The sequence below is a fragment of the Microcebus murinus genome, chromosome 2 (genome assembly GCF_040939455.1).
Source record: "Microcebus murinus isolate Inina chromosome 2, M.murinus_Inina_mat1.0, whole genome shotgun sequence".
Classification (NCBI taxonomy): Eukaryota; Metazoa; Chordata; class Mammalia; order Primates; family Cheirogaleidae; genus Microcebus; species Microcebus murinus.
This window is the reverse complement of record NC_134105.1, coordinates 123,175,992-123,181,322: the sequence shown is the minus strand read 5'-3', so window position 1 is coordinate 123,181,322 and position 5,331 is coordinate 123,175,992. Positions and strand designations below refer to the sequence as shown.

The 5,331-nt window shown below is 46.5% G+C and overlaps 1 long non-coding RNA gene across 1 annotated transcript; it reads left to right on the top strand.

Annotated features, from left to right (window-relative positions):
- Window positions 1-337: 337 nt before the first annotated feature.
- LOC105871618 (uncharacterized) lies at window positions 338-4,321 on the top strand. The gene is made up of 3 exons (XR_012918202.1): window positions 338-432; window positions 742-863; window positions 1,054-4,321. It is a non-coding gene; the product is annotated as an uncharacterized LOC105871618 (long non-coding RNA).
- Window positions 4,322-5,331: the final 1,010 nt, after the last annotated feature.

The following is a 5,331-nucleotide window of genomic DNA, read 5'->3' as shown; positions in this document are numbered from 1 at the left end:
CTAATAACACCAGATTCTGTTAGGAGGTTTATTTTCCTTGCCAACAGCCTGCGGGCTTAAAAACAGAGCTCTCTCTTTCCTTTTGCTGAGTTAAAAGACGTCTCTGTCTGATTTCCTTAGGGGTTGGTATAGTTTTCTCTAACTTTTTCTTCTCTCTCCCCTATCTCCCTCTGTCTTTCCTATGCCTGCCTTTACTTTCTGTTTTAGTTTCCCATGTCCCTCCCCCGTCTGTGCTCTGCAGAGAATGCCCGCGCAGCAGGGCGGCGGGGCAGAGGGAGGGCGAGGCGTGCAGGCACCGCGCGGGCACGGCTGCGGGAGGGCGCGCATGCGCAGGCGCCTGTGCCGGTGGCACAGCGTCCGGAGATCACACGCTCCGGGAAACCTGCGTGCTGCAGCCGGATCCACGCCAGCAGGCTTGAGTTGCGTTAGACAGTAAGAGCAGTGAGTGGCAGCTCTGGGGCTGTAGGAGACTTTTTGGAGTAAAGCGAGACCCGGCTTGGCTAGGCGCAGGAAGGGGCAGATCTGCCAGATGCCCTGGGCCCAGGAGCGACAGGGCGGCCAGGGTGCGGGGTGCAGGGTGCGGGGTTGATGGACCAGCATGTCAGTGCCAGAGAGAGAGCAGTCAGCTTTACGTCAGGCCCCAGGGAGTCCACGAGACAACTGTTTTGTATTTTTCTATTCAACCTGTATTTATTTGTTCTTCCTGTAAGGCAATCAAAGTGCTTTCTGTGCCCCCTGCAGTAGTCAGTGGATCCTGTGTTTTGTCCGCCCTCTGAGCTGAGGATGGGGTGACAGATGCCAAGCATTCTGGATCAGCATCTAACAACCCATGTTCAGTTCCTGTGAATTCGTCTCTAATTCAGGTCAATCCTTATATCTTTTTGAGAATCGAAATGATCAGCAACCTCATTTTATTGATGGGCACAAGCACCAGAGAGCAAGAGGGCATTTGCAGCTCTCCACTAGCGCTGGCCCTTCCTAGGCCCTGAGGGGCCCTAGTGATGTGTCCGTATGACTATACATTCTGAACATTGAATGTTTTTTTAACTGCAGTTGGTGAAGATCACTGTCTCTTTCAACTCCAAGATCCCCCGTCCTACTTCCTGCTGTGCGGAGAGACAATGGAACACCCATGGTCATTTTGGAGCCTGGCGGAGGGAATGGAGCGAGACTCGATGAGCTTGGGTTTAGTGGCTGTGTAAGTCTAGGCCGCTATCACGTGCATTCGTAGTTAAGTCACTAACAGCTGCCCCATGTAGGGATGGCTTCCAGGGACATTTCTGCCACCTGCTGTGCCCACCCCCAGCCTCCAAAGCTGTAGGGCTGGAAGTCATGTGGCAGTGTGATGTCCTACGGTGCCTGCGGCAGTATGTGTGTGTTAGTAGAGAAGGAGCAAGGTTTGGAATGTACGGAGTTAGAAGCTAGTCTGTGGAAAATTCTTTTAAATCCTATAGCCCACTTACAACAGAAACTTGGTAGAAGTTTTTCCAAATTTGTTAACAATCCTAAAAATTTACATGACGTTGCTGATTACAAGTTGTCAAACTGAAACTTTTCTAAATTACCAATAATAAACAAATACCCATCAATTATGCTAAAGAAAAGACTAAACTATCTTGATATTCTTGAAACTTAAAAAATTGTTTCCATATGCATTTAATAAAGTACGAAAAAGATGTTATATAGGGATGTGTCAGGCAATTAGTAAAAGTATTAAATTATTTAATTTTTTGATGTATGTTGCATTTGTCAGTTTCTAAAAATGTGTAATTGTGATTTCTTATTCTAAACAAATATTCACTTTTATACCTAATTTTGAATTTATAATTTTGTATTCTTTTTTAAAAGAAAAATTCCCAAATTGTGTGTCAGGTTCTGTAAATCCCGAACCTGACCCTGGAAGTTTGACCCCTCCTCGGCTGTTTGGTGCCTGCCCTGAAAGGCAGACTCTGCCTGCGCGGCTGGAAGCCTGGTGCTCAAGCTGCAGGCAGATCCGTGAGTGGCCCAAGTCATTTGTTTAAATTTTTCATGCACAGAACTAAAATCTCCTGGAGTATCTTGCCTTTCCTAAGACTTTAAAAAATTTTTTTCAGTCAGGGGTAAAGCCATAGGAGATTTAATGGGATAATCTGACTGTAGTTGAAAATTGGATGCTACCTAATTGTGTGAATTTCACCAAGTCAATAAATATATCTTTTTTGACCCCAATTTCTTCATCTCTCATCTGGGCATAATTATGATGGTCCACCTCTCTTACAGGGTTATGGTGGGTATGACTGGGATTAAAGGAGAGGTTAAAGTTTCTGAAAAGTACAGAGTGTTTTGCAAACAGAAGGAATTGTGTTTTATTTATAAAGTCAAAGCACCCATCTTCTAAACCTGAGATTTTAGGCACTGAGATTGGAATTCCAAGTGAGTCAATATTTTCTGCATTTGTTCCTCTGACAATCACAACACTGTGTGTTGTATAGGTCTGGCGCAAAAAGCCGTGGTGCCCTGATTGTGGCAGGCGTGACAGGGCAAGCAACCATCTCGCTAGATGTTGTGGTTGTTCAAGGATTTGGTGTATAAGGGGGGCTTAATCCAATTCTCTTTCTCAAGCGCTGCTTCATCGAGGTGAGTTTCTCCCTCTACACTGAATCTTCTGATACTTCTAATTGACTTGAAAGTATCTTGTGTCTCCTTGGAAATGTCACCTAGCCCTTTTCAAGTATACTTCCAGGCAACTAGGATCAATACATCGCTTAGGTTAAGCATATTAGATAGTGATTGACAGCCCAAATGGCATATGCTTCAGCAGCTAGCATCAGTTCCGTGCTTAGGACCTGCTGCAACCCATTCATATCTAGGAGCAGGTGTCAACAACCTAGGAAGCAACGTCTTGAGAAGAGGTGTAGCCTGGAGGCAGACACAGTGGAGTTGATCACAGCTGGCCTCTATATTTCAGCTGGTCAGAGGGCTTGGAATTCAGAGTCACTTCCAATTAAACAGTTATTTGCTGGGCACCTATTTTGTTCCAGACATTCTGTTGTACGTGATGGGATATAACGAGAATCAAGCTTGTCGGTCCCTGTAATGAGCTTACAGTATAGTCGTGGGTTAAACTCATACACAACATGCTCATGTCAATTGGGCTAATGGCTGTAACAGCAGCAGGAAAAAAACTTCCAACATCCAAGGGAGGAATAGATAATGTCCTGTCCATTTGGCCTTCAATTTTCTTTATTTGAACAGTGTGGAAGGCCTGAGTAAGAAGAGACTTAGGTTGAAAAATTGCAAATTAACCCTTACACCAGCTCAGCGCACAGATGACTTGTTCTTTCCATTTAACCATCCAATAGTCATTTCCCTAATGTGCTACTCACCTTACCTGGCCCTACTTAAAGTAAAGAATATTCACTTCCTGACTTCAGGGAGTCGCTGGTCTAATACCATGGTCTTCCATGTGTGCAGACAGCACTGCTGGCTCTTGGGGGCAGGACGTGTCCTGCTGGGCAGCACAGCGGAGCAGCTCTAGGGGTTATGTCTGTGGACATGGGCCACCACAGCCTGGCCCATGTCATGGTTGAACATGCAACTTTGGCTTCATTTGTTGTGGCCCAAGCACCTGACAACCATTGTCTCCTACAGAGCCCTGCTATTCCTGGGGCTTTTGTTCTTCTAAGTTGAAGGGCAGTAGAGCGAATAAACACAGACAAAAAGGTGTCTTCTCTGTGAAGGTACAAGGGAGGGGAATGGAGAGCCACGGCCTTGGAGTAGAAGACCTGGATTCTAGTCCCACCTTAGCTGCCATGAGTGGCTTTTTTCCTGCCCTCCCCAACTCTTCTGATACATTCTCAAGCAGGTTGGGGAGGTGTGTGTGTATGTGTGCATTTCTAGACATCACTACCTTTACCTGCAGGTCAAAGGCTTGGCTCTGTCTAGATGGACTCAAGAGGGTTTGGGCAGTGATGGCAGTGAGCCCGGGACAAGCTCCGCGGCGGCAGTCCTGTACTTCCCCCCGTGCCGGGCCACCTCCTCTATTCTCCTGCTCTTTGACTCCCATGCTTGTGAATCTCGCCTTGGCTGACTGCTCGCAGGCCACTCTGGCAGCTCCAGCCAGCCTCCTCCTCACTGTTTGTGGGGCCCTGTGCACTGCTGCGCTTCTGGTTCCCCTCATGCCTGGATTTCCTGTGAGTTTATGTCTTAAGGTGACTCTTTCCATGCAGGTCATGGAAGAAGGGACTTATTGAGATTGGAGACCCTGAAATTCACTAAGAAAAAGGGGCACTGGTTAAAGGATCTAATGAATGTAAAGCACTCAGCATGGTCCTTTCAAGTAGGGCACGCCCAATAAATCCTATTATTATTATTGGTAGTGGTAGTAATAATTCTGTTATTGTTGTCTATTATTATCATCATTATCATTATTCAACACCTGTTATCTTGCCTCTACTCTGTGAGAGATAGGGACCTATAGCAATTTTAATGTGGTTACAAATCTCCCAAGGATCTTGTTAAAATGATGATTTTTATTCAGAAGCTCTGAGCTCCTGAAATTTTAACAAGCTGTCAGATGATGCTAATATTCATGGTCCATGGGCCACATTTTGAGTTGCAAAGGCCTAGGGGTTCTCAAAAAGGCAGAAGCCTAAAGGTAGGGTCTTGAGGAAAGAGAATAGGATTGGGGATGTTTGGTCTCTGAAGTCAGGAACATAGGCGGGAGACAGTACTGTTGGAACCTTTGTAAGAGCCCAAGTCTATAATTTTTGTGGTTATGGTTGTGTGCTCCCAGTGAGGGGAGGAGGGTGCGTGTATGCAGCGTGCATTCTGACGCGCCTGGGCCAGCGGGCCAGCCCAGAGTCAGCTTTTCTGTACCAGGCCTGTATCATCTTTTCTTTGATGAGGGTTTCTCCACCCCCGCAGATAATTTTGTGTTTATTGTTCTTTTTGGCTCCCAAGGCAAATCTTACGAGATGCATGTTTGAGCTGGAGGAGCTGGGATCTCTAGGGGAGCAGTCGGGTAAGACTCCCAAGCCACACAGACCCTACAGGCAGGAAATGCCCTGGTTTCCTTACTAGAGACAGCAGCAGGGTGTGACAGTGGTCCTTCTGCTGACCAATATGCATGGCTCTAAAATATCATCAGGGCCTCAAGATGGCAGCTTTGGCAGAACAGCAGAAAGCAACATCAACTAGATGACTAAAGCTAAGCTCTTGATTCAGAGTCAACTTCGTGCTGTCTCTCAACACAAAGATGAGATGCATGCCCAGAGCTTGGCGACGTCTACTGAGCAAGTTTCGAACCCTGCCACGCCACAACCCTAAGCCAGTGATCCAGAGGATGGACAT